Source organism: Pseudophryne corroboree, chromosome 5 (assembly GCF_028390025.1).
Source record: "Pseudophryne corroboree isolate aPseCor3 chromosome 5, aPseCor3.hap2, whole genome shotgun sequence".
In the NCBI taxonomy this organism is placed as follows: Eukaryota; Metazoa; Chordata; class Amphibia; order Anura; family Myobatrachidae; genus Pseudophryne; species Pseudophryne corroboree.
Genome location: NC_086448.1, coordinates 412,692,213 through 412,704,412, shown reverse-complemented (window position 1 = coordinate 412,704,412; position 12,200 = coordinate 412,692,213).

Here is a 12,200-nt window from a genome sequence, read left to right as displayed (position 1 = left end):
AAAGGCACAAGGATGTAACTCCAGAGACTCCGGATCCTTTTGAGAAAGGATAGCCCCCACTCCAACCTCCGAGGCATCAACCTCCACAACAAAGGGCAATTCCGGATTGGGATGTCTGAGGACTGGAGCCGAGACAAAGGCTTGTTTCAAGGCCCGAAAGGACAACTCTGCTTCACGCGACCAGTTGGTAGGATCCGCTCCTTTCTTTGTCAGAGCTACAATGGGAGCAACCAGGTCAGAAAAAGAATGAATGAACCTCCTATAATAATTCGCAAACCCTAAAAAGCGCTGAATTGCTTTTAAATTGGTGGGTTGCGCCCAACTAAGGATGGCCTGGAGCTTCTTTGGTTCCATGGAAAATCCCTGAGGGGAAATAATGTACCCTAAAAAAGATACCTCCGTGACATGAAACTCACACTTCTCCAGCTTGGCATATAAATGATTCTCACGTAACTTCTGAAGAACCAGACGCACCTGGGTAACATGTTGTTCCATTGATTCAGAATAAATCAGGATGTCGTCTAAGTAAACGACCACGAATTTCCCTAGGAAGTCACGGAGCACATCATTAATGAGGTCTTGAAAAACTGCTGGAGCATTGGACAAGCCGAACGGCATCACCAGGTACTCGTAGTGACCTGACTGAGTACTGAAGGCCGTCTTCCACTCATCTCCAGATTTGATTCGGATGCGGTTGTACGCTCCTCTAAGGTCAATTTTAGAAAAAATCACAGCCGAACGTAGCTGATCAAAGAGTACAGATATCAGCGGCAAAGGATAAGTATTTTTAACTGAGATCTTATTCAGGGCTCTAAAGTCAATGCAAGGTCTAAGCGAGCCATCCTTTTTCTCCACAAAGAAGAAACCTGCACTTAAAGGAGATTTTGATGGTCTAATAAATCCTTTCCCTAGGCTCTCCTTAACATAATCATTCATGGCCGCAGTTTCTGGCCCGGATAAAGCATATAATCTTCCCTTTGGTAATGCGGCACCAGGAATAAGCTCAATAGCACAATCATACGGCCGATGAGGAGGCAGAATGTCCGCATTGCCTTTGGAGAACACATCAGCAAACTCCTGGTATTCCACAGGAATGAGTTCAGGAATGGCAGCTGCTACTCTGACTGGAAACGTAATACATTCCCTATCACAAAAGGTACCCCATTGTGAAATCTCCCCCGACCGCCAATCAATGGTGGGATTATGAAAGGCCAGCCAAGGGTGACCCAGAACTACTGGAACTGCTGGGCAATGAGTAAGGAAGAACTCGATTTTTTCAGAATGTAGAGCTCCTACTGTAAGTAATACAGGGGGTGTACGGAGAGAAATAACCCAATTGGACAGTGGACTCCCATCTAAGCCATGCATGGTGACACACCTACCCAAAGGTAACTGAGGAATGCCTAAGGCCTTAGCCCAAGTTAAATCCATAAAGTTTCCTGCAGCTCCACTGTCAACAAAAGCCGACACCGAAGAACTGAGGCTGCCAAAGGAAACTTTAACTGGGACTAAAAGGGAGTTATTCGAGGAGATAAGCTGCAGACCTAGGTGAACCCCCTCACAATTCACCTGGTCAAAGCGTTTCCCGACTTGTTCGGACAATTACGAGAAAAATGTCCCTTACCCCCACAGTACAGGCAAAGACCAGAATTTTGCCTTCTGGCTCTTTCTTCAGGAGACAGCCGGGAGAGACCCATCTGCATGGACTCCTCTACGTCCTCAGGAATGGAATATACACACTGACTTGACCTTACAGGTGCTCCTTTTTCAGCCCTCCGCTCTCTGAGACGACGATCTATCTTAATAGAAAGCTCCATGAGCTTATCGAGAGTCTCAGGAGCGGGGTACTGAAGGAGACTGTCTTTTATAGACTCAGATAAGTCGAGGCGAAACTGACTGCGCAGGGCTGGGTCATTCCAGCCACAGTCGTTCGACCAACGGCGAAACTCCGTACAATAAACCTCCGCAGGATTTCTACCCTGTCTGAGAGCGCGCAACTGACTTTCAGCTGACGCCTCTCTATCAGGGTCATCATACAAGAGCCCTAAAGACCCAAAAAAAGCGTCCACTGACAACAATGCCGGATCCTCTGCTTTTAAACCAAATGCCCAGGTCTGAGGATCCCCCTGGAGCAAAGAAATAATAATCCCGACCCGGTGAGATTCAGTACCCGAGGAAATCGGTCTTAAACGAAAATAAAGTTTACAGGATTCTTTAAAATTAAAAAACTCTTTCCTATCACCAGAAAAACGGTCAGGCAAATGCATCTTTGGTTCAGGAACTACCTTCGGGGAAGCTCGCAAAAGATCTTCCTGCGACTTCACCCGAAGAGAAAGATCCTGAACCATCTGAGTAAGTTCTTGAATCTGGCTGACTAAGAGCTGACCAGGATTTGGCCCTAAACCTGTAGGATTCATGAGGCCGATAAACTCTCACAAAACTGAATAAGAAAAAATGAAACCCTGTTTAATTTTAAGTTTTGGTATGGCCGGTAATAATGTTATGATTCCAGCACTCCTGGCCAGAGGAGATCTTATGACAATGACCGGAGCACTGGAATGGAATGCTGGGAACGGGAGCAGGAAAGAATAATAGCCCCTGGCGCCCTAACTCTGTTGTCTCACCCGTGCTATCGGAAATCCCTTGCGAGACTATGGTTTCTTGAGCCCTTGGCAGCCGCGTTTGAAGGGCGGATTATGTCTGCCCAACTCCGATGCCCCCCGGTCTTAATGAGAGACAAAGGGAAATCCGAGGCAGGATGATAACAAGAGGACCTCTAGCTAACAACAGGCCAGGGGCTATGAGCTAACTAAAAAACCTAAAGTATGTGCGGAAAAACCGCCAGGGAAAAGGACAACCAAAATCCACTTGTCCAATACTCCTACCCGGCACCGCCGGATACCAGAGTGGACCTATGGAAGCGGAACCCTCCACAAAATGCTCCAAACACAAATAATAAAGGGTAAAGCGGCCGAGCCGCTACACACGGCAGAGCCGCGACTCACAAACACCACTGGATGTTAAACGGTGATCGGTCAGGACTCCAGGGACGAGATGATAACTCCCGAGTACAGGACTTCAGAGGACTGGAACGACCGGATACAGCAAGACTGGAAACAGACTCTCAGCAAACAAAGACAGCATGCAGGAAGCTATTACCGGCGTCTGTGAGAAGCCCTGAGAGTGTATTTAAACAGGAGTCCTCCAATCAGCTGCTGACAGAGCTGATTAGAATGAATGCCGTGCAGCTGCCTTGCTGCACGGCCAGAGATCAGGTGCACCTATTAATTAAACAGGACCCAGCAACGGGGAACGCGGTCCGCCAGTGGCGTCCCTGTTGCTAGGGTCCGTGCGGCTCAGCGCGACCGGAGTCTAGCGTTGCTAGGGAGCCGGCGGCTGTACGCGCACGGCGTCCCTAGTTGCTAGGCGCCGGGCCGCGCAGACGAGCGGACCCCGGCGCCTAACACAGAGTGTAGAGAACCTCGTATCACTGGAGTGTCTGTTCCGGGAACGTTGAGAGGCAGGACTGTTGAAGGGCATCCAAGCACAGATCTAGAACGGTTGTAGTATCATTCTTTTTTTTTTCACCTCCCCCTGCATTTTCCTGTCTTTTCCCCTTCTTATTTTCCTCCTTTCCCTAAACGAAATGGATCGATCACAAGAGACTGCGTTTAGGGTTCTATTAGTACTTCTGGTTTTGATCAAGGACAGTTTGTTTTGGTGAGGGTCCCAGAGAGGTCGAGCAGGGATCTGGAATGGGTTCTGATGGCAAGTATGAATTTGTAGGATCTCAGGATCAGCGCATCACTTTAGTAAAGGCTGGCATCAGTAAGCGCTCTGGTAGTCAGGGAGCTCGGAGGCACTGTGAGGGGTTATTGTCTGATGAATATTGTATTTGTAGGAATTGTGAGACTATAGTTGAGGATGGGTGCATCCAGAGATGTCAGTCCAACCTTAATATCGACATGGACCGTCATCCGTTACCACTCACTAGTGGGTAAGGTCTTAAACCAGACAGAATGCTGGGTGTGCTCACAGGTACCTCAAGGTCAGAGCAAGTCAGGATTAGTACCGTACCCTTTAGCAATAGATGAGGTACTCGAATTACGGGGTGGGAGACCGGTGGACAAGAAATTCAATATCTCTAGGCCCCCAAGTTTGAAGCTCCACCAGTATCATGTAGACAGTTCCTTATTGTGTTTTAATATTTCCAATTACCGAAAACCGGGAAATTGGGAAGGGACGTGGAATAACCAGACACTGACCTTTTCACACAGAGCTGATAGGATACCCATAGACTCTGAACTTGTACGCCAAATAGCCAACAGTGGGAGGTATTTCCGGTATAGGTATACTCGTGGAAGCAAGACCATGTGGGTTGGAAAAGTATTGCCAGGGTATTGTGCTCATATCATCCAGTCCGATACTTGTACTGAGCAGATGGGAGAACTAGGGATTGGTTTCTTTAATGGGAAAATTTGCAATATGGTGATGTTATATTTTGTCCCCTATGTCCTCCCAGATGATGCCTATTTCATATGTGGGAGGAAGGCTTACAAGTGGCTTGCCCCGAGCTCAGAGGGATTGTGTTATATTGGGAGAGTACTGCCAGAGGTCATGACCATAACCCTTGACAAGATGAAAGACGTTCACCGCAGTGCTTAGGCTCCTTATACTCATACTCACTATGAACACATCATCAAGAGACACCTCATAGATAGGACAGAGCACGCAGCCTCTGATTTGATCCATGAATCCACCGGGATTCAATTCCTTCTCGCATTAGACATCACCCGCACTGCCAGAGGAATTATAAATTATAGGTATATCCATGCGCTAGCGAACTTGATAGATAATATCACTGAGATGTATGACGACACCTTCAGGTATACGGGAAGGGAGTTACAAGCTTACAAGCAGGAACTGATTCCACGCAATTGGTTCTCATGTTTAGGAGAGTGGGCTCAAAATGTCATCATGAGTGTAGGGAAGTTTCTCCTTTGTATCCTGGGAGGTGTCATAATTATTGGTTTGATATTTAGGTGTGTTCGAATTCTGACGCGGCGCAAGCACGGCACAAAATTGATGAGCCTAAGGAGCAAGGGTACTGTTACAGCAGCAGATTTAGTTTACAACCCATCCATAGAGACTGTGATATGATAAGGATTGCAAATGAATTTCATGGCCTGTTTCGTTCATCCGTTTTTCTTTTGTCTCCCCCTCTGCCCAGATACATCCATCTGGAAAAAGACATCAGCCCTACCCAAAATGTTTATGTGAATGTATTTTATTTATATGTCTTATCTTCATCTCTGCAACCTTCAGTTAATGGCACACATAGTCGACAGGTGATATCCACATATACTAGCACTCACATATGTTTCCCCCTCCATGTATCATCAACTAAATGTGCACCCCATTTGTTGGAACAAGAAGCCGAAAAAAGCTCGGTAATGTTTGTTGGCCCACTTACAGACCCTTAATACCGGATAAGAAGGATTTAATGTATACTTCGCAATACCTCGAAGCTTATTTAGAACATATACGGCACGATGATACATGCCCCTCATACATGGATTCATACATACATGCTTTTTACTATCCCACTAGGTCATACATTTCCCACCTACAACTCTCCCTGATCATCTGTAGATATTGTATTGATATTTTTCTGTTTAGTGATTAGATAGTGGCAGTTATTGGTGACTACCAAAGGGCGGACTGTCAAAGTAGAAAAATATTGCAGTACACACATCACGTACAAACTACGCACAGATGGCCTCCGTGCGCGTACTTGCTCTGCTGTGCGTGCGCATATTTGCAATTTGCGTATGGTCACTCCCGCGGTCCTGCGTATTATCGCGTGGTATGAGTATTTATGGTAGAGTTTGTGAACGCATGGAAGGCTATCAAAACATATTACATATTTAATCCAAATAGTGCACAATGTACACATAGTTTCCCTGCACCACATCAGAAAGTAACAGCAGTTTAAATGGTACCAGAACAAAGGGATTCACCTTTACAGGATAGGAGGGGACAGAACAAGGTTATAAGGTGGTGTTTGGTATCCAGCTGAAGGGTATTTTAAGGGTAACATTCCGGTGTTGGTTTGAGAAAGATCACATGTTCCTGCGGATAGTTATGTGCAGGAGCAGAATATAGATATATACTGTATTTACTGTACATTATGTATGCTGCTGGAATCCAGAGGAGACCACCCACAAGAGCAGTTGGAAAAGACATCGCCTACCTATTCAAACCGACCTATGACCTCTCCTGTACTGTAAATGACCATCCCTGTGTCCAATGGACAAAGAGATTACAGTATCCATTGTGTTATGTTTTGAATGAATTGTATAAAGAGAGCCTGCAGCAGGCCTGGTCAGACACAAGACTCACAACGTTATCTATCAGATGACGGAGGACCAGACTGGGTAGCGCGGCGAATCCACTCACGTATGTAACATTGACTGTAGCCATTATTCTGTTGTATTGTATTGTTTATATTGTAACCCCCTTTCAGCAATAATACGCTGTGGTGTCGGAACCCAGTGGTTTAGCCACAGACTGGTGTCGTGTCTTTCTTTCCCTGCTAAGGTTTAAAGTGTAATAGCATCACACTGCATTGCTGCATAAGGTTTAAAGTGTAATAGCATCACACTGCATTGCTGCATAAGGTTTAAAGTGTAATAACATCACACTGCATTGCTGCATAAGGTTTAAAGTGTATTAGTAACGCATCACATTGCTGTATAAGGTTTAAAGTGTGTTCATTGGGTGTGTACGCGCTGTGTGTACTTTGTTCCGTCAGCGCGGTGTTTGTACGCTAAGTCCGTACACAGCACGGGACTTTGTACGCTAATAGCGTACAAAGTAGGTAGAGTGTGTATTAAGTACAGCGGCCGCAGCGGCTCCATGGTAAAGTGCATTTAAGGTGTGTTTAAGGTATAGCTTTCATTCCTGCATATAAAACGGCATTGTCACTCTAGAATGCCTGGAGCAATTTACATCAAACTTGGTATACATATGACTTACAATCTGGAAAAAATACTGTGGGGTAAAACACCCCTAGCACTTCTAGGGGTGGGGGTTGGAAGAGGGTGACATGTAAAAATCCATAGCTTTTGGCATAACCCAGGAATGCCTGGAGCAATTTATAGCAAACTTTGTACACATATGACTTACAATCTGAAAAAAAATAGTGTTGGGTTAAGACACCCCTAGCACCCCAAGGGGTGGGGGTGGGTAGGGGGTGACATGTAAAAATCCATTGTTTTTGGCATAACTCTGGAATGCCTGGACCAATTTACACAGAGGCACACATGGGTAGGGTCAGAGGCACACACGTGTAAGGGCAGAGGCACCCACGGTAGGGGCAGAGGCTCACATGGGTATGGGCAGAGGCACCCATGTGTAAGGGCAGAGGCACCTACGGGTAGGGGCAGAGGTACCCACAGTAAGGATTGAGGCAAACATGGGCAGGGCCGGCTCCAGGCACGTTCTAATAGAGTGGCCGAACATGGCGCCACAGTTAATGGGCGCCTCTAGCACACGCCGTCATATTGGAGCCTACCCTGGAGCCAAGTCCCTGCACTGTGAAGCAGCAGCGTCCGTCCCACCGCCCACAAGTGTCCATGCAAGCGGCGCCAGCCTGTGACCCAATCAGAGCTCACGGACCGGCAGCTAAGGCTCCTGATTGTCTGCCGGACTTCAAGCTTTGATTGGCTCGTGGACCGGCGCCTAATTGAAGCACCACCGCTGGAGACTGAGGGGAAGGAGAGGCGCTCACTGTGCTCTCCTCCCCACCTAAGAAAAGAGCAGCAGCATCATCAGCGCGGTGAGCAGCACTTTGGGGAGGGGGAGGCACTGTGTGGGGACATGTGTATCTGGCATTGGGGACATAGGCGTGCGCAGCACATTTTATTAGGGGGTGCACCGTCGGAGGGGTGTGTCTAGCACCGCCTTTTCGGAGTGTCTAGCACCATCTATTGACGTCAATGCAATATAAAATATCCACCCTTGTAGCAATCCTAATAAAGCAGATACATTGTCAGATGTTGTGGTGTGCCCCAAACAAATACCCCTGATGGCACTCACTGCAATTACACTGCTCCTCCTCAGCCTGGTCTGGCTGCCCCTCTCTTTCCCCTGCAAGCTGCAGCAGCTTACTTACAAGTCAGTCACTCACTGACACTGACAGTCGCAGACTAGTACTGCTGCTGCTGGAAAAACGAGTGACGTGTCAATGCTGCTGCCGGCCGCCTGCCAGTATTGAACTTGTCTTCCTAAGAGGAATGCTGGCTGCATGCTGCTCCTCATCAGTGGTTGGCGTTGGCATAGCATAGAAGGAGAGAGGTGGGCGTGTGGTGGGTGTGACGGGTGGGCGGTGGCATCCTTGATTAACCCAGGCGTCCGGCCAGTAATGCAGTCCTGACAGGGTGCAGCGCAGAGGGGACAGTAATCAGCCTGCTAGACATGCCCCCAATCATAGGTGTGCGCACCAGGCACCCCCCCTGCGCACACCTATGATTGGGGGCATGTCTATCTGGCACTGGGAGCATGTCTATCTGGCACTGGGGGCATATCTGGCACTGTGGGGGCATGTGTATCTGCATTGGGGGCATATCTGGCACTGTGGTGACATGTGTATCTGCATTGGGGGCATATTTGGCACTTTGGGGACATGTGTATCTGCATTGGGGGGATTTCTGCCACTCTGGGGACATGTGTATCTGGCACTGGGGCATATCTGGCACTGTGAGGACATGTGTATCTGGCATTGGGGGCATATCTGGCATTGTGGAGACATGTGTATCTAACATTGGGGGCATAGCTGGCACTCTGGGGACATATGTATCTGGCACTGGGGGCATATCTGGCACTGTGGAGACGTGTATCTGCATTGGGGCATATCTGGCACCGTGGGTAATTGTGTATCTGGCACTGGGGGCATATCTGGCACTGGGGGGACATGTGTATCTACATTGGGGCATATCTGGCACTCTGGGGACATGTGTATCTGGCATTGGGGGCATATCTGGGGGCATATCTGGCACTGTGGGAACATGTGTATCTGGCACTGGGGGCATATCTGGCACTGTGGGGACATGTGTATCTGCATTAGGGCATATCTGGCACTCTGGGGACATGTGTATCTGGCATTGGGGACAGATCTGGCTCTGTGGGGACATTTCTATCTGACACTGGGGGCATCTCTGGCACTGTGGGGACATGTGTATCTGGCACTGTGGGGACATGTGTATCTGCATTGGGGCATATCTGGCACTGTGGGCACATGTGTATCTGTGTAGCTGGCACTGCTGGGGGGCATATCATGTCCATCTGGCACTGCTGAGGGGCATATCATGTGTAGCTGGCACTGCTGCGGGGCATATCATGTGTATCTGGCACTGATGCGGGGCATATCATGTGTATCTGGCACTGCTGCGGGGCATATAATGTGTAACTGGCACTGCTGGGCAGGCATATCATCTGTAGCTGGCACTGCTGGGGCGCATATCATGTCTATCTGGCACTGCTGAGGGGCATATCATGTGTAGCTGGCACTGCTGGGGCATATCATGTGTAGCTGGCACTGCTCTGGGGCATATCATGTCTATCTGGCACTGCTGGGGGGGCATTTCATGTGTAGCTGGCACTATTGGGAAGCATATCATGTCTATCTCGCACTGCTGAGGGGCCTATCATGTCTATCTGGCTCTGCTGAGGGGAATATCATGCGTACCTGGCACTGCTGAGGGGCATATCATGCATACCTGGCACTGCTGGGGGGCATATCATGTCTATCTGGCACTGCTGGGGGGCATATCATGTGTATATAGCACTGCTGTGGGGCATATCATGTCTATCTGGCACTGCTGGGGGGCATATGTCTATCTGGCACTGCTGGGGGGCATGACATGTCTATCTGGCACTGCTGGGGGGCATATGTCTTTCTGGCACTGGTGGGGGTATGTCATGTCTATCTGGCACTGCACTACTGGGGTCATTATGTGTATCTGGCACTATACTGGAGACATTATGTGTATCTGGCATTATACTGGAGACATTATGTGCAAGGAACACTACTGTGCTGTTATGTGTAAGGCGTCTAATTGTGTGTGTAGAGTGTGTGTGAAAATATATTTATTTATAGTTTGATAATATGAAGTTTCAAGGCCAAACCCACTTTTCCATGTGGGGAAGCACTTTGAAATTTTCTCGCTCAGGGTACTAGTAGGCCTGGAGCCGGCCCTGCACACGCGTAGGGGCAGAGACACACACGGGTAGGGTCAAAGGAACCCACAGGTAAGGATAGAGGCACACACGGGTAGGGGCAGAGGTGCACATGGGTAGGGGCATAGGCATACGGGTAGGAGCAGAGGCACCTATAGGTAAGGGCAGATGCACACATGGGTAGGGGCACAGGCACACATGGGTGGGGGCAGAGGAAGAGACCTAGGGCCCTTTGACACAGAATCAGTCTGCAAACCTTACATATTTAACATACAGCGGGCGGAGCTTGGCCTGTCGTCCCAGCATTTACACCACTGAGCAGGGCATCATCAGAGGCAGGACGGGGCAGAGAAGGAGACGGATTATTCTCCTCAGCACCAGCATTTTGACAGCATCAATCCAGGGAAGCCCAGAGGTGCAGCCTGGCAAAAATTGGCATTATTCTTTAAATTCTATAGCGAAGCATCGGTATTCAGCTAGTAATAATATAAAGGTGTATAGGCCTCTCCCCATTGCTCCATACATGCAACACACAATTGTGATCTAAAAGAGTGCTAAGTCACTGCGCGGTGGCATCTGCAGTTTGGCTGTGTTGTAAACATAAAGAGCTGGTGGTGTAGTGAGTTAGGGTACATACACAGTAATGTGTGTGTCTGTGCCCTGCTTAGTGTTAGTGACATGTAACAATGGTTCAGAGTTATCACCACAGACAATGATGGGCTTATCTCTCCCGGGCTGCCTGGCACAGGGCTTTCATTTGCATTTTCACACTGCAAACACTGGGTGCCTACCTAATATAACAGTAATTTTACTGGAGTGCCAGGGTAATTTCACAAGCTAGAACTGACTACCCCAAATAAATAACTCTGCAAATGATAGATGTTGGTATAAGCATACAGGCAGACAGCCCCCACCCACCCACTTTTTTTTTTTAATATAGCATTTATTTTTGATGGTAGATGGGAAGTGGACAGGACTGTCTGTTAAATGTATATTACCAGTACCTAATATGCACAATGCAGACAACAGTGCTATTCTGGGAACATTTTGGACAGACTGGATTGTGGGACCCATTCAAGGACCCCTTGGGACCTATGGGGCCCTAGGCAGGAACCTAGGTTGCCTTGTGGGAAATCCAGGCCTGTCCCTTAGCGGGTGACACCCAGGTGTGGGCCGCACCCCCCTTGTGACACCACTGCTCTGGAACATACAAATGTAAATGACTGTGCTGGATCATGAATTAGGTTTTAACGTTTAACAGTTTAGTCTGTAATCATGAGAGTTAGGGGTTTTCATATTATGCAGTGCTGTGGACCAGGGCAGCATCTTATCAATGAGAATAAAAAATAATAATGTGTATAGGCCATATCAAAGTTTTACATTTCTAGTTATGAACTTTGTGCTGGAAAACTATGGTGTTGACCACACATTATTGAACAATGGCCCTCATTCCGAGTTGTTCGCTCGCTAGCTGCTTTTATCAGCAGTGCACACGCTAGGCCGCCGCCCTCTGGGAGTGTATCTTAGCTTAGCAGAATTGCGAATGAAAGATTAGCAGTTCTGCTATTAAATATTTCCCTGCAGTTTCTGAGTTGCTCCAGACCTACTCCTAGATTGCGATCACTGCAGACTGTTTGGTTCCTGGTTTGACGTCACAAACACGCCCTGCGTTCGGCCAGCCACTCCCCCGTTTCCCCAGCCACTCCTGCGTTTTCGTCTGGCATGCCTGCGATTTTTAGCACACTCCCGGAAAACGCTCAGTTACTACCCAGAAACACCCACTTCCTGTTAATGACTCACCAATCAGCAGAGCGACTGAAAAGCGTTGCACAGCCCTGTGTAAAATTGCATAGTTTTGTGTGAAAGTACTTAGCGCGTGCGCCCTGCGACCCATAAGCATGCACAGAATTGCCGTTTTTTAGCCTGATCGCAATTCTGCTAAAACGGCAGCGAGCGAACAA